Here is a 22963-nt window from a genome sequence, read left to right as displayed (position 1 = left end):
GGCATCATTTTGGCTCCTGCGGGAGACCCTTGGGCGATAAAGGTGGGCACAGGGGAGGCCTGGAGGAGGCTGCAGCTGCCACCCCACCCCAGAGGAAAAGCTGCCCCTGGCCCAGAGGGGAGGGGGGGGCTGGCTCTCCACCAGGCAGGAAAGCCAGGTTCTCTTGCGCTTATTCTTTCGCTGGGCTGCCCTTTCTGGTTGGCAGCTGAGCATGGAGTTGGCACCGTATGGCTGCAGTGACGGCCCCAGCCTAGCTCCTAAGCAAGGGGACAGGCTCGTGACCACTAGGGTTAGTGTCGAAGGGGAAGCTGGTACAGCTGTTCTGGGTGCTGCTTCCTTTTCCGTGTAGCTTAAAGGGCTGGTTCACAGAGCAGGTGGTGGCTTCTATGCAGAATTTGATCTGTGGCCTGCTCGGGGGCCTTCTGGCTGTGGGTCACTGGCAGAACAGACCCGGGCTGGGCGATGGGGCTCGGCTCACAGCCCCTCAGAGGAGCCTGTGCGCTCCTGGGGCTCCTGGCAAGCTCTGGCAGGAGGGAAGAGTGGACTGGGTTAAGTGTGAGATGCTTCGAGCCAAAGCACGCAGTCTGGATTCTGCCATCTTATTCTGAATTGTGTGTCTTATTTAGCTTGTCGGTTTGTTTATTTGGGCCCTGGGGCAATCCTGGCTGAGTTCCATTTCATAAACAACAGAATATAACAAATCCGGTCGACTGCACCTGTGCTGGTAAGGGGAACCGAGGCACCTGTGCAGGGCCACCTGGTGCCAAAGCACCAGTGTCCTGCTGGTCTCGCAGTGGCGTGGAGGCTGACCCAGGACCATTGGCAGTTTATAGTCATTTAAGTAAGACACGGGACAGCCCAGTAGACTTCTCTGTTTAACTCCTTTGAATTCTGACCCTTTATCTTCTGAATACCATTTTAAAAACATTTATTTATTTATTTGAAAGGCAGTTGGAGAGATGGAGGGAGAGAGATCGCTTTTGGCTGCTGGTTCATTCCCCAAATGGCCACGATGCCCAGCGCTGGGCCAGGTCACAGCCAGGAGCCTGGAGCTCCGTCCTTGTCATCCATGTGGGTGCAGGGACCCAACTACTTGGGCCATCCTCCACTGCTTCCTCAGGCCATTAGCAGGGAGCTGGATTGGAAGTAGAGCAACCAGGACTCAAACCAGCCTCCATATGGGATGCTGGCATCACAGGCAGTGGCTTAACCTACTGTGCCACAACACTGGCCCCTCCGAACACCTTTATAAAAATTTTGGAAAAAAAAAGGGGGGGGGGGAGGGCCGGAGCTGTGGCACAGTGAGTTAATGCCCTGGCCTGAAGCGTCGGCATCCCATATGGGCGCCGGTTCGAGTCCTGGCTGCTCTACTTCTGATCCAGCTCTCTGCTGTGGCCTGGGAAAGCAGTAGAGGATGGCCCGAGTCCTTGGGCCCTACACTCGCATGGGAGACATGGAGGTAGCTCCTGGCTCCTGATCGGCGCAGCTCCAGCCATTGTGGCCAATTGGGGAGTGAACCATTGGATGGAAGACCTCTCTCTCTCTCTGACTCTCCTCCCTCTGTGTAACTCTGACTTTCAAATAACAAATAAATCTTAAAAAAAAAAAAAGATTTTAGGGCTGGCACTGTGACATAGTGGGTAAAGCCACCACCTGCAGTGCTGGCATCCCATATGGGTGCTGGTTCAAGTTCTCTGCTGTGGCCTGGGAAAGCAGCAGAAGATGGCCCAAGTCCTTGGGCCCCTGCACCCATGTGAGAGACCCAGAAGAACTTCTGGATCCTGGCTTCGGATCAGCACAGTTCCGGCTGTTGTGGTGAACTGGGGAGTGAACCAGCGGATGGAAGACCTCTCTCTCTCTCTCTCTGCTTTTCCTTCTCTGTATAACTGTGACTTTCAAGTGAAAAATAAATTAAAAAAAATAAAAAACGAAGATTGATTGAATGAATTAGAAAGGTGGTTAGGGAGAGACAGCAAGCCAGGGTAGACAGAGTGCCTCCACCTGCTGGTTTATCCCTCAGGTGGCTGCAGTGGCCGGGCTGGGCCGGGCTGAGGCCAGGAGCCTGGGTCTCCCATGTGGGCAGCAGGGCCCCAGCACCTGCGGTATCCCAGCATGCACCTCAGCGGAGGCGTAGGAGCTGGGAGGTGAACCAGGCACTGCTGCGCCAAATGCCTGCCCTGCCTGCTCCCCAAGCTAGGAGCTCTTGTCGGTACCCAGACCCCTCTGCTGCACTCAGTCGAACGCTGCCCTGTGCCACACGGAGGCATCACGTCCAAGCCTCTGTGAACTGGAAGTCAACTCCGTCTTCCAAACCAAGCCTTCCCTGAGCGGCAGCGGCTGTCGCCTCCACGCTGCCCTCAAGCTCCGTCTCCACGCGCCCGACACTCATGCTGAGACAAGACCCAGCGTAGCGTGTCCAGCGTGGGAGGCACACCCTGTGTGTTGTGTAATTGCTAACGACTGGAATAAAAAAATGTGAAACGGCGTTGGGCTGGACTAGGCCAAAACCAGGAACCAGGAACTCCACCCTGGTCTCCCACGTGGAGGGAGGGACCTAATTACCTGAGCAGTCAGCCGCTGCTTTCCCAGGTGTGGTAGCAGGAAGCTGGATCAGAAGCAGCAGCTGGGACTTGAACTGGTGCTGCAGTAGCGGATGCCGCTGTCACAAGCAGTGGCTTACTTATCGCATGGCACGTCAGTGGCTGCCTTTGCTTATCCTGACTTTCAGCCAAATCAAGGCATCCTCGTTAATACAGCAGGTGTACGTACAGCCCAACAAAGTTCGCTGCGGAGTGAGACAATGGGTGGAAGAACTGCGCTTCTCTTTCAAATATAATAATTTAAAAAAATAATGTGTGATCATCACAAGAATTCTGGCTGGCAGGTGCTGTTGTGAGCACATTGCCCTGAGGTCACAGGTGAAGGGGCAGAGTTGGGGGCCGGGCAGTCTGTGCCCACAGTGTACATTTTCTTAAAGATTATTTTAAATGTAAAGGTGTAGACACAGGGAGAGAATCTGAGAGTGAAGATCTGCTGGCTCACTCCCCAAAAGCCTGCGACAGCCAGGGCTGGGCCAGGCTGGAGCTGGGAGCTCCATCTAGGGCTCCCATGTGGGTGGAAGGAACCTGACTTCTTCAGCCGATCTCTGCTGAAACCTGGGTGTGCCTTAGCAGGAATTTGGAATGGAGAGTGGAGCCAGGATTTGAACCCAGGCATTCCAACACGGCAGGTAGGTGTCCCCAGCAGTGAGCTGACAGTGGTCCCCGCCCCTGCCCTGAGCCTGGGCTCCGAACCAGTGTCCCAGCAGTGAGCTGACAGTGGTCCCCGCTCCTGCCCTGAGCCTGGGCTCCGAACCAGTGTCCCAGCAGTGAGCTGACAGTGGTCCCCGCCCCTGCCCCGAGCCTGGGCTCCGAACCAGTGTCCCAGCAGTGAGCTGACAGTGGTCCCCGCCCCGAGCCTGGGCTCCGAACCAGTGTCCCAGCAGTGAGCTGACAGTGGTCCCCGCTCCTGCCCTGAGCCTGGGCTCTGAACCAGTGTCCCAGCAGTGAGCTGACAGTGGTCCCCACTCCTGCCCGCCGAGCCTGGGCTCCGAACTGGTGTCCCAGCAGTGAGCTGACAGTGGTCCCCGCTCCTGCCCTGAGCCTGGGCTCCGAACCGGTGTCCCAGCAGTGAGCGGACAGTGGTCCCCGCTCCTGCCTTCGCACAGTGAGTGTATGGAGAGCGGTTGGTGTGGATCTTTCTCCAGGAAGACAGAGCATAAGCCCAGTGCAGACTCTGTAATTGTGAGTACTCAAGCATTAAGTACAGCTTGTGCCTAATTTAAAGAATGTGTTCGTGTTTGCGGCTCTGCCCACGCATACTTCCCTTCCTCGGTCAGTGCCCTGCTGCCCAGGTAATAGCTGCACCTGTCCCAGTGCACGATGCTGTGGTGCTGAATCTAAGCCAACAGCCCCCAGGCTTTTGGGTTTCTGGGTCTCCTGAGGTTTGGTTTTGTTTTAAAGATTTGTTTATTTGAGAGACAGACAGAGAGAGAGCGGTCTTCCGTCCACTGGTTCACTCCCAAAATGAGTGCAATGGCTAGAGCTGTATCACAGTGCTGGCTCTTGTTTTCGTTTTTAAATATTTATTATTTATTTGAAAGGCTGAGTTACAGACAGGGAGACACAGTTCTTCCATCTGCTGGTTCACTTACAAAATGACTGTAATGCCTTGGGCTGGGCCAAGTGAAAAGTAGGAGCCTGGAACTCCATCTGGGTCTCCCATGTGAGTGTAGGGGGTGACTGCTTTCCCAGGCACACTGGTAGGGAGCTGAATCAGAAGTGGAGCAGCCAGGATTCGAACCAGTGCCTGAATGGGCTGCCAGCATTGCAAGTGGTGCCACAATGCCAGGCCCCTCTTGAGGCTCTTTAAAACCAATGAGACTGGGGCCGGCGCTGTGGCATAGCAGGTAAAGCCACCGCCTGCAGTGCCAGCATCCCATGTAGGCGCCAGTTTGAGTCCTGGCTGCTGCACTTCCCATCCAGCTCTCTGCTATGGCCTGGTAAAGCTGAAGATGGCCCAAGTTCTTGGGCCTTGCACCCGCATGGGAGACCCGGAGGAGGCTCCTGGCTCCTAGCTTTGGATCGGCTCAGCTCTGGCCATTTGGGGAGTGAACCAGAGGATGGAAGACCTCTGTCTCTCTGCCTCTCTGCCCTTCAAATAAAACCTTTTTTAAAAAATTGAGACCGAAGTGCTTTTGCTTATGTGGGTTGTATCTGTGGATGTTCTCTATGTTGGCACTGAAGCTGAGAAACACTGACAGCACAGTCACACCCATCCCAGCTGTCACAACGCTGGCACCAAGACACACCACACTGGTTCTGGACAGCTCCACGGACGTTCCCAAGACAAGGGGGAAACAGCAGCCCCCCAGTGTTGACCTGAGGTGCGTACACCTTGCTGCCTCCCACAAAGGGTTCTGGGAGCCCAGGGATGCCCAGGCCACCCACTTCGAGTGCAGGTGGCCTAAATCAATCATGGTGAGTCTCCCAGTTCCGCCTCATGTAGTTTTTCACTAAAGGCCCTGGGCTGGGCAGCAGCAGAACTGGCTCCCATGACGTCGCCGAGCTGCTGAACCGGGCCGCCTGGAAGCTGCGTTTGGACTTTGTGTTCTGTGCAGGAGATGTCTGGACTGCAGCAGGCTGAGCGGGCACTGGTCCATGCAGGGCAAAGCATCCTGGGGCTGCTGTCAGCCCGCCCTCTGCACGGAGGACACGCCAGCCCTGCACTGCTGCTGCTGCCGTTCCTGGAAATGCTTCTGCAGCTTTCCCCCGGAGACCAAGCCAGCCGAGTTTCCTACATGGAGAAAGCAATCTTGCGCTGGGTTCAAGATCCCCCCTGTGAGCCCTTCTCTGGGTAACATCCTGAAGTACCCAGAGGGGATCTGAGTATTTTGTTCTGGGATCTTTACTGAATGCAGCATTAGTGAACGTGGACGGACCGGCAGGACCCGCCTGAGGACGCTGTCCTGATGACTTGCCAGCGTCACTCAGCCGTGCTGCCGCACTTCCAACACCTCCGTGGCCGGGGTGCTGACATGAATGCAGAGGGCCACACACACAGGAGGCGCACACTCATAGGGCAGTGTTTACAGTCCTTACTTTCTGGCCTGGACTGTGAGACGTTTCAGATTCCGGCCACAGCAGGAGCCACAGTGCTCAGAACGCTGGCACGCAGCCACCCTCAGCCCCTCTTCCCACTTGAGTAAGCCCTGCTTTCTGTAGGCTGAGTCCCTAGGTAGAGCACACTACACCACGTGACAGCCCTCGGGGAGACTTCTCCCTACCTCCAGCCATCCTACTTGGACTGTAAGATTTGTTATGTAGTGATTACCCGGGTCATCTGCTTTGGCTGTAACATGATACCCAAACTGGGCAGACACTTGGTGCGGTGGTTAGGAGGCTGTAGACACCTGCACACCACGCTGGAATGCCCGGTTTGAGTCCTGGCTACTCTGAGCTTCTGATCCTGGCAGTGCATCCTGGAGGTAGCAGGTGCTGGCTCAAGTGCCTGCGCCCCTACCACTCATGAGTGACACCTGGATACAGCCCTTGGCTACTGTGGGCATTTGGGGAGTGAACCAGCATATGAAGAGCTCTCTCTGTTTTCTCCCTTTCTGATGCTCTGCCTTTCAAATAAAAAATACATTAGTAAATAAAAAATTTTAAAAGATGTATTTTAAAGGCAGAGTTAGAGAGACAAGGACAGAGTGCTTGGGCCCTTGCACCCACATGGGGGACCTGGAGAGGCTCCTGGCTTTGGATCGACCCAGCTCTGGCCATTGTGGCCACTTGGGGAGTCAGCCAGCGGATGGAGGACCTCTCAACATCTCTCCCTTTCAGATAAATGATTCAATATTCACAAAAAAGGATGGCAATTTTTGTTATGTGCATTTTACCACAATGAAAATGGGGGCGGGGGGGTGGGGAGGAAGAGAAAAACATTAGTATCTGAAAAAGAAAATCTACAGCTGAGGGAATACAGAGAGCGTCTGGGGCGGTGCCGGTGCTGGCCAGGTCAAGGCCAGAGCCCAGGGCTTTTCCTCGGCTGTGGTTTTGGAGGACAGCAAACCTCAGCGCTCTGGGAACCAGAAAGGAAAACACGGAATGACTTCCCGTGAAGTGTGCTCTGCTTCCTGATTCCAGCGCCGAGAACACGGAGGAGCTGGCGTGAGCACAGGCCACAGGGAGGAGAGGGGGGGAAGGTGCTGTGTGTAAGAGGAAGTGGACAGTCAGCAGGGAAGCGGGGCTGCCTCCTCAGCACTGACCTCTGCCCAGCCTGCAGGAAGCGGGAGGGGCCAATCCGCAGGCCCTGGCACTCCCAGTGCACTGCAGGGAGACGGGCAGCGTGGGGAGCAGGAAGCGGGAGGGGCCAATCCGCAGGCCCTGGCACTCCCAGTGCACTGCAGGGAGACGGGCAGCGTGGGGAGCAGGAAGCGGGAGGGGCCAATCCGCAGGCCCTGGCACTCCCAGTGCACTGCAGGGAGACGGGCAGCGTGGGGAGCAGGAAGCGGGAGGGGCCAATCCGCAGGCCCTGGCACTCCCAGTGCACTGCAGGGAGCCGGGCAGCGTGGGGAGCAGGAAGAGGGGAGGGGCCAATCCGCAGGCCCTGGCACTCCCAGTGCACTGCAGGGAGACGGGCAGCGTGGGGAGCAGGAAGCGGGGTGGGGGGAGCTTCCAGTGCCTTTGCTTACGGGCTGGTCTGCTTAGCCATTCTTCCCCTCCCAACACCACTGGGTCTGGAGGCCGCACCTGAGTGTCCAGCTACATCAGAGAGCCCTGGCGCTGTCTGCAGCCAGCGCCTGGCTTGCACTGACAGCTGAACCCACGGCTCCTGGTAAACAGCAGGTCCTGAACGAGTGTGTGCAGGAAGAATCCAGTGAACACAGCTGCAGCACTGTAGTGGGGCAAGGCCTGAAGACAGGCCTTCCTGAGGGGCTCGAACCCAGGGCCACCCAGGGTGCTTGGTTCTGGTCCTCCTCCAGGTGTCCTAATAGGAATACCCAGGCCAACCCGGGTACCCATTAAAGGAACCAAGATTTTAATTTATTGGAGAGAGAGAGAGGAGACAAAGATCTTCCAGCTGCTGGTTCACTCCCCAAATCGTAACAACTGCTGGGGCTGGGCCAGGCCAAGGCCAAGAGCCAGGAGCTTCTTCCAGGTTTCCCACGTGGGTGCAGGGGCCCGAGCACTTCCACTGCTTTCCCAGGAGTAGGAGCAGCAGCTGGGACTTGAACCAGTGCCCACGTGGGATGCTGGCGTTGCAGGCACCGGTCCTGGCCACGGTGTCTTGCCGACTGTGTTCAAACTCAGTTCCACTCGGCCGCACACTGTGTTCTTGCCAGCCAGCTTCACCCTGGCGCACACGCGGGCCAGGGCCTCCTGTTTTCCCTCTTCCAGTGAGTCCTGTGCTGCCAGGGGCTCTTTGCCTAGGACCTGCCCTTGGGCAGTCTGCAGCGTTTAAGGCTGTCTAAGCCTTCAGTTAGCGTCTAGGAAGTAGCAGACCCTGGGGGTTAAGCTGCTGCCTGTGACACCAGCATCCCCTATCAGAGTGCCCCTTTAGTCCTGGCTACTCCACTTGCAATTCAGCTCCCTATTAATGTGTCTGGGAAGGTAGGGGATGATGGCCCAAGTGCCCAGGCCTCTGCCACCCATGTGGGAGACCTGGGTGGAGTTCCTGGCTCATGGTTTTGGCCTACCTCACACCTGGCTAGACACGTGGGGAGCAAACCAGAGTACAGATCGCTCCCTCTCTCTGTTGCCGTCTTCCCAGTCCTGCCCCTATCTCTTCTATCCTGAATCCAATACAGGCCGCAGACTCGAGTTGGACAGAGTGGACGCTTCTGTTGGCTGGATGCAGCCTGCCCTTTCAAGTCACCTCTCCCAGAACGTGAGCCGAGGTGTGACTGGCATTTCTTAGTCACCATGGTCATAAAGGAATGTGATAATTTAGCCACTATATTTATTTAATATATGTAAAAACTGTCATTTCAACGTGTCACAAATAAAAAGTGTTTGTCAGATACTTTATGTTCTTTTTGTCTTTGCACCAAGCCTTCAAAATCTGGAGTGTATTTTGTATTACAGCACACACGCCTTTGGATTCTCATTTCTTTTTTAAAAAAAGATTTACTTGAAATGCAAAGTTTACAGAGACAGAGCGAAAGAGAGAGATCTTCCATCCACTTTTTCACTTCTGCAGTGGCCAGAGCTGGACTAACTTGAAGCCAGGAGCTTCTTCTGGCTCTCACATGTGGGTGCAGGAGCCCAAGGACTGGACCATCTTCTGCTGCTCTCCCAGGCGCATCAGCAGGGAGCTGGATTGGAAGGGGAGCAGCCGGGTCTCAGACCAGCACTCATGCTGCATGCTGCTGTCATGGGTGGTGGCTGAACCTGCTACACCACAATGCCAGCCCCTCTTTCTTTATTTTCCTTCTAAGTTTACTTATTTGAAAGGCACAGAGAGACTTCTCATGCACTGGTTCATTCTCCAAATGTACCTCGTAGCCAGCGCTGGGCCAGGCAACACCAGGAGTGGGGAACTAAGATCCAGGACTCCCACTGGGTGGCAGGGACCCAACTACTTGAACCATTTCTTGCAGTCTCCCAGGACTGGCAGAAACTGGAATCAGGCAGATGTGAGACTCAAACCCAGGCACTCTCCAGTATGGGATGCAGGGGTCCCAGGCGATGTGTTCTTAACCACTGGGGCAGACAGCCTTCACAGTTTAAGGGGCCAGTAGTCACAGATGGCCACTAGTGGACAGCACAGGCCTACAGCGACTCCCTCACCTCTCACCCAGTTAGCCCTGAAAGCCAGCTCCGGACGAGACCTGATCTTCGTCCTGCACCCCGCACTCTCTCCAAGCAGTCAGCACGGACGGGTGGCTCATCACACAGCTCTGCAGGTGTGGCACGTGCCGAGGGCTGCAAGCGCCCAAGCTCCCTCAGACCTCTTTTCCAAGGAAAGAGCCCCACCCTTGGACCTGACCACCCCCCGAGCGGCTCTGCCTCCGACGCTGACCACCCTGCGGTCAGGGTCACAGAGCTGCTGACAGTAATTTCTGAACCTGCGTCCTCCGCGGGTCAGCTGCACCTGTCAAATCCCCAGTCCTTAGTGCCCTCCTGGTGCTGGCCCTCAGCGGACAGGAGACGCTTTTGAATCAGTGCATCCAGCGGCTTAATTCTTTACGCTCCGCTTCTTCTCCATCCTGTAGTTTCTGCTTCCGTGGCTTTCACCTTTTACACTGGCACGCTTTCAGACTCAGTTTTCAAGTCCGACCGTCATTTGCTGTTCTCCCCACATTCCTACAACAGCTAGGGCTGGGCCAGGCCAAAGCCGGGATCCGGGAACGCCGCCTGGGTCTCCCAGGTGCGCGGCAGGGGCCAAGCGCCTGAGCTTCCCAGGCGCATCGGCAGGGAGGTGCACCTGATCCCGGGCGCCCGCCTCCAGGAGGGTCCAGGGAGGAAACAAACACGAAACACCAATCCCCAGTCACCGACATTTACTCAACACGTGGGGCAGGGTCCAGGCCTGACGCTCGCCGGCCTAATCTCGTCATTCGACAGTCAGGCACATGCGGAACGCGGGGCCCCCTTTTCACAAATGTGGTCAGAAACGGGTAGGCTGGCTTTCCTGTTTTACATGAAGTACTTGAGAGGCTCGCGCGCGCTCTCTCACACACACACACAAGCTGGGCATCTTCCACCCACTGGGTCACTCCCAAAATGCCAGCGACAGCCCCGGCTGGAGGCAGCAGCCAGACTCAATCCAGGTCTCCCGCGTGGGGGCAGGAACCCAACCGCTGCGGCCATCACCTGCTGCCGCCCAGGCGCGCATTCCCAGGAGGCTGGGGTCAGGGGCAGAGGCCCGGCTGGAGCCAGGCGCGCCGATACGGGCCGTGAGCGTCCCACCACCGGGCCAAACACTCGCCCCTGCTTCTTTTACTTGTACCTCGAGTTTGCGACCACGGGGCACAACCTTTTCACGCTCCGCGGCCTCGGCAGCCACGCGCCAGCCCCTGCGCCACAGTGCTGCGCCAGCCCGGGGAGGCCCCCGGCCGCCGACGTGACCGGATGCGCCCTGTCGCGGGGCTCCCGCCGGCCGCGGCCCAGCGCCGGTGGGCGTGCACCGCCGCTTTTCCCACCCCCAGCGGCCACTCACGTGGAAGAGCGACGGCTGCACGGGCCAGGTGCGCCCCGGGCGGCTCGGACAAGCGGTCCGCGGAGAGGGCCTCCTCGGCTCGGGGCCGGCCGCGCCCGAACACCGCACACGCCCGGCCAGGAGCAGCCGAGGGGAGCCTGCCCGGGCAGGCGAAAGCGACGGAGCCGCCTCCCGGGGAGCGCGCGCCCGCTCGGCGGACACTCCGTTTCCCACCTCCTTCAGCACCACGCCTCGCTTCCAGACCCGGCGCCTTGTGGTTCCGGCACTCGGCAAGACCAATCGTCGTGCCCGAGAGCGCAAGGCCCACCCCCTGAGAGACGCAGACAGCCAATCCAGCGTCCCGTAAGCCTCCGCGCCCCGTGCGCCCTGACGCACGGCCGTGCGCTGTCGTCCCCGGGACGTCGTCTAGTCCCGCCCCAAGCCCGTCCGGGAAGCTGTCAATCGCAGCGTCGTCCCTTCACCCCGGCATCGCACTTCCTCCCGACGCCGTGACGTGCGCAACGCCTGCGGCTCGGCGGTGGCGGGCCAATGGCGGTGGCGGATACGGCGGGCCAATGGGCGGGAGCGTCTCATGCGCCCGGCGCCCGCCGCAGCCGCCGCTGGGTCCTGGAGCCAGAGGCCGCCCGCGACGGAGCGCGATGGAGCGAGGGCCCCAGCCCGGGAGGCGCCGCCGCCGAGCCCGCGGCCAGACGCCCCCGCAGTAGCGTCAGACCGAACCGCGGCCCCGCGCGAGCCCTGGGCGCGCCCGAGGGGCGGGCTCGCCTCTCGCGGCCCTCGCAGCTCGGCGGCGCTCGGAGCCCGCGCCGCCGCCGCCGCCTTCCCGCCCGGGCCGCGCGGCCGGGAAACCGGCGGGGCTGCATGGGCAGCGCCTGCGCCCCGCCGCCGCCGAGCCGCCCTCGGAGCCGGTGAGAGGCGCGCCGTCCGAGGTCGAGGGTCGGGGCGGGGGCCGGGATCGCGCGGCCTTGCGGCCTGCTGGCTGAGCGGACTCGGCGGGCCTCCGCGGGCCGGGGGTCCGGGGCCGCGGCGAGGGGCCGGGGGCGGGCTCCGAGGCGCCGCGGGAGCGTCTGTGTGGTCTGGGGGCGTCGTGAGGGGCCGAGGGTGGGCTCTGTGGCGCGTCTGGAGCGCCTGAGGGGTCGGGGGGTCGCGGGAGGGCCCCGGGGCACTCGGGGGCGCCGTGAGGGGCCTAGGGTGCGCCCCCGGGCGGACCCAAGGGGTCTGCGGGTCGCTCTGAGGAGCCGAGCGTGGGGCCTGGGCCCTGGAGGGGCTGCGCGTTCTTGGGGCACTGTGAGGGGCCCGGAGTGGACCCGGGCGGCCTAGGGGCCCGGGGGCGCCGTGTGGGGCCGAGGGCGGGCCCGGGGGCGCCGACCCCTGGCCCGCACGAGGGCGCCTGCCCCGCGCCGGTTGTCGTTGTTGTGCCCGGCGCGGTGTGGAAACGGGGGCAGGCGGCCCTCGGCTCGGCGCCGGAGGGGGCGGCGCGGGGGCCGGGGGGCGCGGGGCTCGGGAGCGCGCGCGCGCGCGCGCGGCGAGGGCAGGAATGCGGGCGGCAGGGGGGTCTGGGGGAGGGGAGGCGGGCCGGGGGCGAGCGGGAGGAAGGCGGCGGCGGCGGCTGCAGCCCTTGGCCTCAAGGAACAATGTGAGACGTTGCCTGAAATGTTAATTTCCGTTCCTCATTTCATCATCCCCCGGCAGGGCGGTAGCCGGGTGCGCGCGCGCGCGCGTGTGCGGGTGCGCGCGCGCGTGTGCAGGGCTGGCCCTGCCACATGGATTGTGATGTTGACCCTTGTGGCGGTGTCGTCCTGGGGGCGAGTCGCGGCGCTGCCCCGGGTGCCTCTCTGCGGTGGTGCTGGGGTGTCTGCTCCCGTGTGGGTCCCAGCTTCCTTGGAGTTCGGGTAGAAGCGTTTGCAAGATTAAGTTGGGCCAAGAGGGCCCTCACCTCCCGTGGGGAACGCGGCTCAGCAGTTAGCGCGCGTGCGCGGCGGTCGGGGTTCCTGCAGGTTGCTGGGAGCGTTTAGCCCTTCGCCCGGACGCCGTGTTTTGCGAGACGGCTTCCTGCGGCGGCGAGGCCCCTGCTCGGTGTGCACTTGTTGGGCTGCAGAACAGCCAGGCCGTAACGGTCCTGCTGGTGGGACAAGTGCTGTGGAGACGGCTCCTGCTCTCTGTGTGTGCAAGCCTAGTCCTCGACCCCGCTTGCCTAGCCCTGAGCCGGAGACTGGCCCTGCGCAGCGCCCCTGGGAACTCCGTGTCTCCAGCGAGCCTCTGCGCCCTGGAGACGGAGTCGGGGCCGTGTCTTGGAGGGTTACTGCTCGACTCTCCTGATGGTAACTTTGCAGCTGTCGTGCAGCAAAAACAAAATAGAACAGGAAGACCGCCTTGCCCGGCTTTGTGACACGAAGGTGGGCCGCGGTGCGGTGCTGTGCGAGTCCTCGACCCTTGCTCCCTGGGGTTTCCCTAGGGACAGGCTCCCACTGCCTTGGCTGCTGTCTGCGGTGCGGGGCGCTGCGAGGGAACAAAGACCAGCGTGCTGTGGCGTTTTCCTGTTGTTTGTGTGTGTGCTTCTGGTTCCTGGAAGGCTAACCAGTGACACCGCTAAGTTAACCCAGGCTAGAAGCCTTGAGAAGCGCTGGTCGTGGTCGTGGTCACGGTCATCATCCCCTTCCTTCTCTTTCTTTTTCTTTCCTTTTTTAAACTGAAAAAATACCCAGAGCAGGATTCAACAGAAGTCCGTTTCTGAGGGTGTCGCCTGGTCGGAGTCCTGCGTGTGTGGGCGCTGAGGGGCCAGCCGGGCTGCTGCGGGCTCGCGGCTGTCACGGTCGCTGTGATTACAGTGTCGCTGCAGAGTTTCGCGTTCGAGAATATTGTCCAAGAAGCTTGTTTGCCTTGTATTTTTAAGTAGATTTGACATAAGAGGTTATGTTTCTCCGAATATCAGAGTGATTTTGCATATGGGCGATGAGCCCATGGCCAGTTAAATAATGTAATTAGACAGTAACAGGAGCTGCTGGTTCAGGAGTAGTCTGCATTTTTGGCAAAATGAGTGTTTTGGTCTGTCAGCCTGCGAGTCCTCACCCTCAGGTGGCAGCCCCAGGAGTGGCGGCCGTTTATGGCGTGGGAGCCACCCGGAGGTACGGCCTGGAGGTTTCAGCACTGTCCCCTTCATCGCAGTTTCAGATGGAGTCTGTACAGTTCAGCTGTTTCAGTTGTATCTTAAAGCGGTGAAGGAGGTGTCCGTCCCCAGCTCTCCGGCTCTGACCGTTGCAGGACAGCCGGGGTGGAGACCTCTGTAGGCTAAGGCGCTGAGCACTTGAATGGCTGCTTTGCTGACTGGTGGTTTGAGGGGCCTTATTCGTGGAATCCCTCAGGCCAGAGTTGCACTCTGCTGTGGGCTTTGTGTTTGCCGTGACTGCCCTTCCCCCCTCCAGATTTAACATTTTCTTTCTAGTTCACTTTCCGGCCAAATAGTGTCCTTTTGTGGGGAATGGGGGCGTTGGCCATCGCCTGTGACCTTAGCATCCCATCTAGGTGCTCCGCGTCCCGTCCAGCTCCCTGCTGGTGCTCCTGGGAACGCAGCAGGAGATGGCCCAAGTCCTTGGGTGCTTGCACCCACGTGGGGGACCTGGATGAAGCTCCTGCTTTGGACCAGCCCAGCTCTGGCGGTTGTGGCCATTTGGGGAGTGAACCAGTGGATGCAGGATCTTTCTGTGTCTGTCCCACTGTCTCTCTCTTTCTAAACTCTGCCTTTCAAGTAAATAGATACATAAATCTTTAAAAAAAAAAAAAAAGGTATTTATTTGAATGGCAGAGCAACAGAGATTGAGACCAAGAGAGGGAGGAATCTTGTATTTGCTGAATCACTCCTCAGATGGCCATAACAGCAAAGGTTGGGCTAGGCGGAAGCTCCATCCGGGTCTCCCACGCAGGTGCAGGGGACCAGGCACTTGGGCCAGCGTGTGCTTCCTAGGCACATTGGCAGGTTGGGATGTGTAGCAGCCAGGATTCCAACGGGCAGTCCCGTGGAGGGTGCTGGCCTTGCAGGGGAGGCTTAGCCTGCTGTAGCACAGCGCTGTCTCCTAGGTAGTGTCTGATGCAGTGGTGCTGCAGATGCTGTGGTGTGAACATCCAGGTGATGCCTGCCACCTGACCCTGACGACCCGCCAGGTCCCTGGCTGTGTTGGCCTCGGCTGGAGTGGCCTGTGCCCTGACTGCTGGGCTGGCCTTGATGCACGATTCCTCTGCTGAGCCCCCTCGCTTCCTGTGCAGATGCCCTACTCCCGCTCCAAAATGACTCTTAGCCTTTTTTTTTCTCAGTTAATTTTTTTTTGAGATAGCATTTTTGATTTATTATTGTCAAAGGCTTAATGGCTCTGCTAAAGAGTTCAATAGATAAAAAGTAAAAAGACCATGGTCTAGCAGGAAAAATCAAATGAAAAGATGTTTAGCTTCATTTATATAAATTTTAAAATAGCCGCAAAATCATTAAAGTTACAGTAGTATTTAATTCCTATCAATTTGACAAAGATTTAAAACTCAGTTTGACAAAACAGTGTTTGCAGCAAAACTGATATCCATGGGCATTGTTTTTCTTTTTTTTAAAATTTTGGCTTGTATAAGGGAGGGCATGCAATATTTTCCTTTGTGGTTTATTTCACTCAATATGTCTTCCAGTTTCAGCCATTTTGCTGCAAATGCTAGAATTTTATTCTTTTTAATAGCTGAATAATATTCCATTGTAGATATAGACGATTTGCTTTTTATCCGTCTGTCTGATGATGGATGCCTGAGTTGATTCCATATTTGGCTGTTGTGAACAGTGCTGGTATTCACGTGGTGGAGCAGTGAGCTCTTTGATGTGATGGGTTCCTGGCTTTTGGAACCAGTAGTGAGATTGCTGGATCACACGGCAGTTCTATTCCTAGTATTTAAAGCATTCTCCACACTGTTTTCCATGCCTGCACTAATTAAATGCTCATCAACAGTGTGTAAGAGTTCCCCTTTCTCCACACCCTGGCCAGTGTTTGTTGATTTCTTTCTTTGGATAATAGCTGTTCTGACAGGGGTGAAGTTGTGATTTTGATTTGCATTTACCTGATGGATAGTGGTATTGAGCATTTTTTCATATATTTGTTTGCCATTTATATTTCTAATTTTAATAACTCTGTATTCAGGTCCTTTTCCCATCTCTTAACTGGTTTGGTTTGTTGTCTGAGTTGCTGATATGTCCTGGACATTCAACTTTTTTCAGCCCTTGAGTCTTAACATTTTTTTTTGTTTAAAGATTTGTTTATCTGAAAGGCAGTGTGACAGAGACAGAGATCCGCCATCCACTGGTTCACTCCCCAAATGGCTGCACCAGGCAGGAGTCAGGAACTACCTCTAGTTTTCCCAGAGTGGTGGGAACTCAAGTGCTGCTTTCCAGGGGCGTTAGGGAGATGTGTTGGTAGCGCAGTAGCTGGGACTTAGGTAGGTGATGCAGGTGTTGCAAGTAGCAGCTTAGCCTGCTGTGCCACAGTGCTACCCATCTGTGTGTGTGTGTGTGTGTGATTATTTACTTGAAAGGCAGAGTGAGAGAATCTTCCATCTTCTGGCCAAGCAGGAACTCCGGTACTTGAGTCATCAGGAGCAAGGGACTAACGTGCCAATCTGACATGGAACGTGCATGTCCCAGTTGTGGCAATCTGATATGGAATGTGATGTCCCGATTGGTTGCTGAACCTGCTGTGCTCAAAGCCCATCCCAAATATGTTTTTTTTTTAAGACTTATTTATTTGGGGCTGGTATTGTGGTGTAGCGAGTAAAGCCCAAGTGGGTGCCGGTTCATATCCTGACTGCTCCACTTCTGATCCAGCCTCCTGCTACTGCAGCTGGGAAAGCAGTGGAAGATGGCTCAAGTGCTTGGGCCCCTGCACCCATGTGGGAGGAGACCCAGAAGAAGCTCCTGGCTCCTGGCTTTGGCCTAGCTGAGCTCTGGCTGCTGTGGCCATTTGAGGTATTTATTTTATAGGTAGAGTTACAGAGAGAGATCAGCCTTCCGTCTGCAGGTTCGCTCCCCAAATGGCTGCAAGGACCTGGGCTGGGCCAGGCCGAAGGCAGGAGGCTGGAACTTCATCTGGGTCTCCCATGTGGGTGGCAGGGGCCTAAGTACTTGGGCCATCTTTTGCTGCTTTCCTAGGCACATTAGTGGGGAGCTGGATCGGAAGTGGAGCATCTGGGACTGAAACCCACGCCCATGTGGGATGCTGGGTTGCAGGTGGTGGCTGAATACGCTGTGTCACAGCTCTGGCCTCCATACTACTTCTTAATCACCTCTCCCAAAGAAAGTGTCTCTTGTAGCCCCATAGAACTTGGTGCACATATGAGACACCTGAGGATGGGGAAGTGCTGTCCGACCCCAGTTGAAGGGTTGGAAGCTTAATGGGGACAGGGCTAGTTAACTTGGCCCCACCCAGTACTCAAGAAATACTGGTTGAGTTGTTTAAAGCCTATACATGGAGGTGCTTAAGTAATTTGAAAGGGGAAACTTTGGATCATGAACTTAACATAGTTGAGTGGGCATTGTTGCTGTTGTCTTGTTTCTTTCTGTTGCAGCTTGGGCTTTGCAGTGGAGATAGAGAGGTGAGAGGGAACAAGAGACGGGGAAGATGTGCAGCACTGTCTCTTGGAAGCGAAGGCAGTCCTGCTGATCCCACGCCCTGGCCTTGGACAGCTGTGCCCTCTGGCTTGTTTCTGCTGTGGGTCACCTGGTGTTTCTTCTGTCACTTGGAGCACCTCTGGCCGCTGGAGGCAGGAACAGCGCATCAGCATCATAGCAGAGTCCTCTAAAAAGTTTTAGCATCTTAGTGAAGCAAGTAATCTGTTCTTCAGAGGGAAATACACTAACATGGAGTTGGGTGTTACTGCTCTCCCATGTAGGTTTGTGATTTCTCAGTTAAAAAGAGAGAAGGTTCTGGTGTGAGGACTTAGGTGTTGGTTCTGATAGGAGTGGGCTGGGTTGTGACCTCCGGCTTTGCAGCTGTGTCAGGGGAGGGCGTTATGGTTGGAATCCAGCACGTGTGGGGTAAATCTCACAGTTCTGGAGCTGGCTCTGTGGGTAGATGGTTCTGTGTGTTTTCAGTTTGGATGCAAAGTCAGTCCATCCCTACAGCTGGTTTTCCAAGGGCCGAAAGGCTCAGAGCTGCTGGCAGCAAGGCCTCTTGGTGGCCTCCCCAGCCCTCCCTAAGCTCTCTGAGGCCGTGATGGCGGCAGTGTCCTGCCCATCAGGCCTGCGTTTCCTATGCGCTCTTGGGGTCTGTGTGGTGCGATTTAAAAAAAAAAAAAATTTTTTTTACTATTTGAAAGAGTTACAGAGAAATCGAGATCTTCATTCGCTGCTTCATTCCCCAAATGGTCACAATGAGCAGAGCTGTGCGGGCTGAAGCCAGGACCCTGGAGTTTCATCTGGGTCTCCCCCATGGGTGGCAGGGGCTCAGGGACTTGGGCCATCTGCTGCTACTTCCCCAGCCGCATTAGCAGGGAGCTGGATCAGAAGTGGAGCAGGCCGGTGCCGCGGCTCACTAGGCTAATCCTCCGCCTAGCGGCGCCGGCACACCAGGTTCTAGTCCCGGTCGGGGCGCCGGATTCTGTCCCGGTTGCCCCTCTTCCAGGCCAGCCCTCTGCTGTGGCCAGGGAGTGCAGTGGAGGATGGCCCAGGTGCTTGGGCCCTGCACCCCATGGGAGACCAGGAAAAGCACCTGGCTCCTGGCTCCTGCCATCGGATCAGCGCGGTGCGCCGGCCGCAGCGCGCCGGCCGCGGCGGCCATTGGAGGGTGAACCAACGGCAAAGGAAGACCTTTCTCTCTGTCTCTCTCTCTCACTGTCCACTCTGCCTGTCAAAAAAAAAAAAAAAAAAAAAAAAAGAAGTGGAGCAGCCAGATCTTGAATTGGCAACCATATGGGATGTCAGCACTACAGGTGGTGGCTGTACCTGGTGCCCACAGCGTTCTGTGTTACCCTCAGAATCCGTAGGCACCCTTTCTTCCACTTGTACAGCGACCATTGTGCACCTGTTCATTATTTGAAATGCTGCTGGCCTTTTCTTAAAATATTTTTTGATTATTTAAATAAAAGTTTTTTTGTGAAAGTGGTAAAATTGATGAGAAATATCTGCTCATTACTTGTTAAACTGTAAAAATCTGCTCCTTAGGAATGGCTGGAATTGGGATTGTAAATGGCTGATAGCGTGTGGTCATCGGAAGTGCAGCAGAGGGTCCTCTGCTGGTTCCGCCAGCTGCAGTTTGCGGACTTCGGATGCTGCTGTCTTGGCGTGGTCGCTGTTGCTAGGCAAGGAGAGATGCATAGAGTGCTGGACTCATGCGGGTGGGACCACAGTGGTGATCAGCTTATTTCCCATTGTATTCACATCAGAATAAACCCAAAAGAAGTTGATTTAATTCTGGTGACGATGCAGAGTGGAGATTAAAATGACTGTTTAAGTCTGCCTAAAACAGGGCGAGAAGCAGTGAGGACCCCATTGCCCTTAATAGAACCTTGTTAGTCTTCACCATGTGCCTAAATGTGGTTTTACATCCTGTAAAACGGGAAATGAAAAGAAAAGCCCAAAAAACCTCAAAGAAACACTCTTGAAAGAATTAATTTTTAAGATTTTTTGTATGCATTCAAAGGGCACAGGACGAGAGAGACAGAGACAGAGAATGTGTCCCATTTCCCATGTGTTGATTCACTCCTCAAAAGCCTGCAGTGGCCAGGGCTGGGCAAGGTAGAGCAGTGCTCACTCCGGGTCTGTTATGTGGGTGGCAGGAACCCCGTTACTGGAGCCATTGCCACTGCTCCCCAGGGTCTGCATTTGCAGGAAGCTGGAGGCAGGAGCTGGGGTGAGACGTCAAACCCAGATACTCCGCAGTGGGGCACTGTGTCCTCCCTGGTGTGTTAGCCATTGTGCCAGTCACCTGGTATTGTTCCATGAGAGAGAGGTGTACAACTCCCCTGCTGATTCACATCCCAGATGCCTTCACAGCCATCGCGGAGCCAGGCTGAAACCAGGAGCCTGAGGCTCTGTGCAGGTCTCCCCCGTGGGCGGCAGACCCAAGCACTGGAGCGCCCCAGGGATGCCTGTTAGCAGGAAGCTGGATCAGAAGCTAAGCTGAGACGAGAACTAGGCCCTGCAGTATAGGATGCTGTGTACCTCTGTGCCAAATGACCTGCCCTGAACCTGCAGATTAATTTTTAAAATTACAATATATTACACTAGCAAATTCTTTTTTTTTTTTTTAAGATTTATTTATTTATTTGAAAAAGTTACAGAAAGAGGGAGGAGACAGAGATATTCCATCCTCTGGTTCATTCTCCTGATGGCTGCAATAGCCAGAGCTGGGCCAGGACAAAGCCAGGAGTTTGTTCCATGTCTCCTACATGGTAGCAGGGGCCCAAGCTCGTGGGCCATCCTCTCTCTGCTGCTTTCCCAGGCATTGGCAGAGAGCTAGGTCGGAAGTGGAGCAGCTGGGACACAAACTGGCATCCCAGCATTGCAAGTGGTGGCTTTACCTGTTAAGCCACAGCGCTGGTGTCTCTTTCAAAATAATTAAAAAAAAAAAAATTGTTACTACTAAGAAGTCTGGCTAATTAAAAGGTTGTGCAGAATGCAAAAACAAAAATAAAACCTTGCCTTTAGATGATTATAAATAAGAAAATTCAGCTTTTAGAACTCAGAAAAACATGTTGAGAACTTGCAGTTATCCTAGTATTCTACAGCTCCGGGATGGCTCCTGATTTCAGAATACTTCTAGACTTTCTGAGCCCACACACATACATGCACCAGCCAGCCAGGCTGACAGGTATGGGGACAGAGACAGAGATCTTTCACACACTGGTTCACTTTCCAAATGCCTGCAACAGCTGTGACTGGGCTAGGCTGAAGCCGGGAGCCAGGAGCTCCGTCTGCGCCTTCCACACGGTGCTAGGAGCCCACACACTTAAGCCAGGGTGCTCATTAGCAGGAAGCTGGGTCAGAAGCAGCATAGCTGGGACTGAGGCCAGGCACTGCAGTATTGGGTGCTGATGTTGCAGGCAGTGACTTAACTTCTGTGTCAAGTGCCTACCCCTGAAGAGTCCTGAAATAGCGAGGAGACTGGTGGAGTGGACTGTGTGTGGTACAGGAAATTGCAAAGACTTAGTGATGTTTGTGATTTATTTAAAAAAATACCATGAAAAAAGAGAGGGTGAGTAGTTGATTCCATGAGATTGGGGCAAGTGTGAGGAGTGGCAAGGTGGCCGCGGGCACATAGGGGAAGGGAGTGCAGGTGGGGTGCTGCTGCTTCTGTGTTTACTCCCTGCCACTTGACCTTCTGCCTGGGAACGCTCAGCCTGTGGGACTAGCTCTGGTCTTGCAGTGTGTGGGTTCCGCAGGAGGGGTGGGCAGCTTGGCCCGGGAAAGGAATCGATCATCTTGGGAAGTTTGACAGACAGAGGCAGGTGGGGTCCTCCTGGTAGATCTTAGTGTTGGAACAGGTTTTTTGTCCAGAACGCTCCGTTGCTTATCTTCAAGGAATTTAGTTAGGACAGTGTAGAGGCCAAAATTACAGTTTTGGATACTGTGTGGGGAGCAGGGACTGGAGATACTGGAGATAATGAGACCTGCAGATGGATGCCTTGTTGGGAAAACAGAGACCCTGTGTTTGCCCAGGTATGTATCTAGATTGATCCTGGACTTGTTTATTTCCTATAGTTCTAAGCTGTGTGAATACATATGTAAATAATATCTGGCTGACGGGGTGGTGCGGTAGGTTAATCTTCCACTGGCAATGCCAGCATCCAATGTGGGTGCCAGTTCTAGTCCCAGCTGCTCCTCTTCCGATCCTGCTCTCTGCTATGCCCTGGGAAAGCAGAAGATGCCCCAGGTCCTTGGGCCCCTGCACCCACGTGGGAGATGCGGAAGAAGCTCCTGGCCCCTGGCTTCGGATGGGCACAGCTCCAGCCGTTGAGGCCATCTGGGGAGTGAACCAGCGGATAGAAGACCTCTCTCTCTGTCTCTACCTTTTTCTGTAACTCTGTCTTTCAAATAAATAAAATAAATCTTTAAAAAAATATCTGGTTGACAAGAATTAGTCTAAGGGTCGGTGCTGTGGCATGGTGCGTAAAGTCGCTGCCTGCAATGCCGACAGCCCACGTGGGTGCCAGTTTGATCCTGGCTGCTCAGGTTCACATCCAGCTCCCTGCTAGTGTGCCTGGGAAAGCAGCAGAAGGTGGCCCAGATGTTTGGGCCCCTGCAGCCCTGTGGGAGATGCAGAAGGAGCTCCTGACTCCTGGTTTTGCCTGGTCCACTCCAGGCCATTGCAGCCATTTGTTGAGTGAACCAGCAGATGAAGTTCTCTCTCTCTCTCTCACTGTCTTTCCCCCTCTGTAGCTCTGCCTTTCAAGTAAATAAATAAATCTTTAAAAAATTTGTTTAAATAAAAAAAGAAACATCATCTGGATTGATACTGTAACAGTGCAAAATTGATAAGCCAAGATAAAAAACACCCCCAAAATATTTTTTTTTTCAAATTCTTATTTAAAAAAAGATTTAGTTATTGATTTGAAAGGCAGAGTGAAGGGAGGGAGGGAAGGACAGAGATGTCTTCTACCCACTGGTAGAAATGTGTGAGTGGCAGCGTGGTAACAGAGGGACTTGGAAAAGTCAGTGTGGAGTTGACAGCAGCACACGGGTCTTCCCTGTGACCGCCCCTGCCCCGAGCACTTCAGGCTGCCTCCACCCCAGCCTCGGTTTCACTTTCTACAGTTCTGCTTAGCCGAAACCAGCCAGGGTCCACAGATACTGAGTGGAAAATTCCAGAAATAAGCTATCTGTGAGTTTAAAGTTGTGTGCTGTTTTGAGCCCCAGGATGTGAGTCACCCGTTTGTCCCTTTGTCACTTCATGGCCTTCCAGGTCATCAGATCACCTGTGCTCAAGTAGCCCTTGCTGAACTGAGTGACGGCTCCAGTGTGCCAGAGACAGCCTGCCTGCCTGCCCCTCAGTAGAGAGGTGAAAGTTCCCAGCAAGAACAGCCCAGCTGCAGGCGCACAGGGTGCAGTAATGTTCAGGTGTCCCTTGGGTCTTGACATGTGTCCACTGTGGGTGAGGGGGCATCTGTCACCTAACCAAAGGATCCAGCAGTGCCAGAGAGAGACCCTGTGCTAGTGAACCTCACTAGTCCAGGGAAAACCTGCATTTGTTAAAAATTTCTTTTTTTAAAATTTTATTCATTTTTAAAAAAGATTTATTTATTTACTTGA

General features: G+C 55.5%; 1 protein-coding gene and 1 long non-coding RNA gene across 9 annotated transcripts in view; one reads left to right on the top strand and one right to left on the bottom strand.

Moving 5' to 3' along the window:
• Positions 1 to 7650: 7650 nt before the first annotated feature.
• On the bottom strand, positions 7651 to 11210 carry LOC138846597 (uncharacterized). Its single transcript, XR_011384138.1, has 2 exons — positions 10702 to 11210; positions 7651 to 8854 (listed from the first exon to the last, which is right to left on the bottom strand). It is a non-coding gene; the product is annotated as an uncharacterized lncRNA (long non-coding RNA).
• Positions 11211 to 11285: 75 nt separating this feature from the next.
• ANKRD11 (ankyrin repeat domain containing 11) overlaps positions 11286 to 22963 on the top strand; it is a 143898-nt gene continuing 132220 nt past the window's right edge. For 6 of the 8 annotated variants that reach the window (XM_070062841.1, XM_070062836.1, XM_070062842.1 and 3 more), the window contains exon 1: positions 11286 to 11606. The gene's annotated coding sequence lies outside the window, so the exon portion shown is untranslated. The remainder of the gene's footprint in view (positions 11607 to 22963) is intronic. The other 2 variants (XM_070062839.1, XM_070062840.1) reach the window with 2 other exon arrangements.

The sequence above is a fragment of the Oryctolagus cuniculus genome, chromosome 18 (assembly GCF_964237555.1).
Source record: "Oryctolagus cuniculus chromosome 18, mOryCun1.1, whole genome shotgun sequence".
Classification (NCBI taxonomy): domain Eukaryota; kingdom Metazoa; phylum Chordata; class Mammalia; order Lagomorpha; family Leporidae; genus Oryctolagus; species Oryctolagus cuniculus.
The sequence above is the reverse complement of the archived record's forward strand: the minus strand, read 5'-3'. Positions and strand labels throughout refer to the sequence as shown.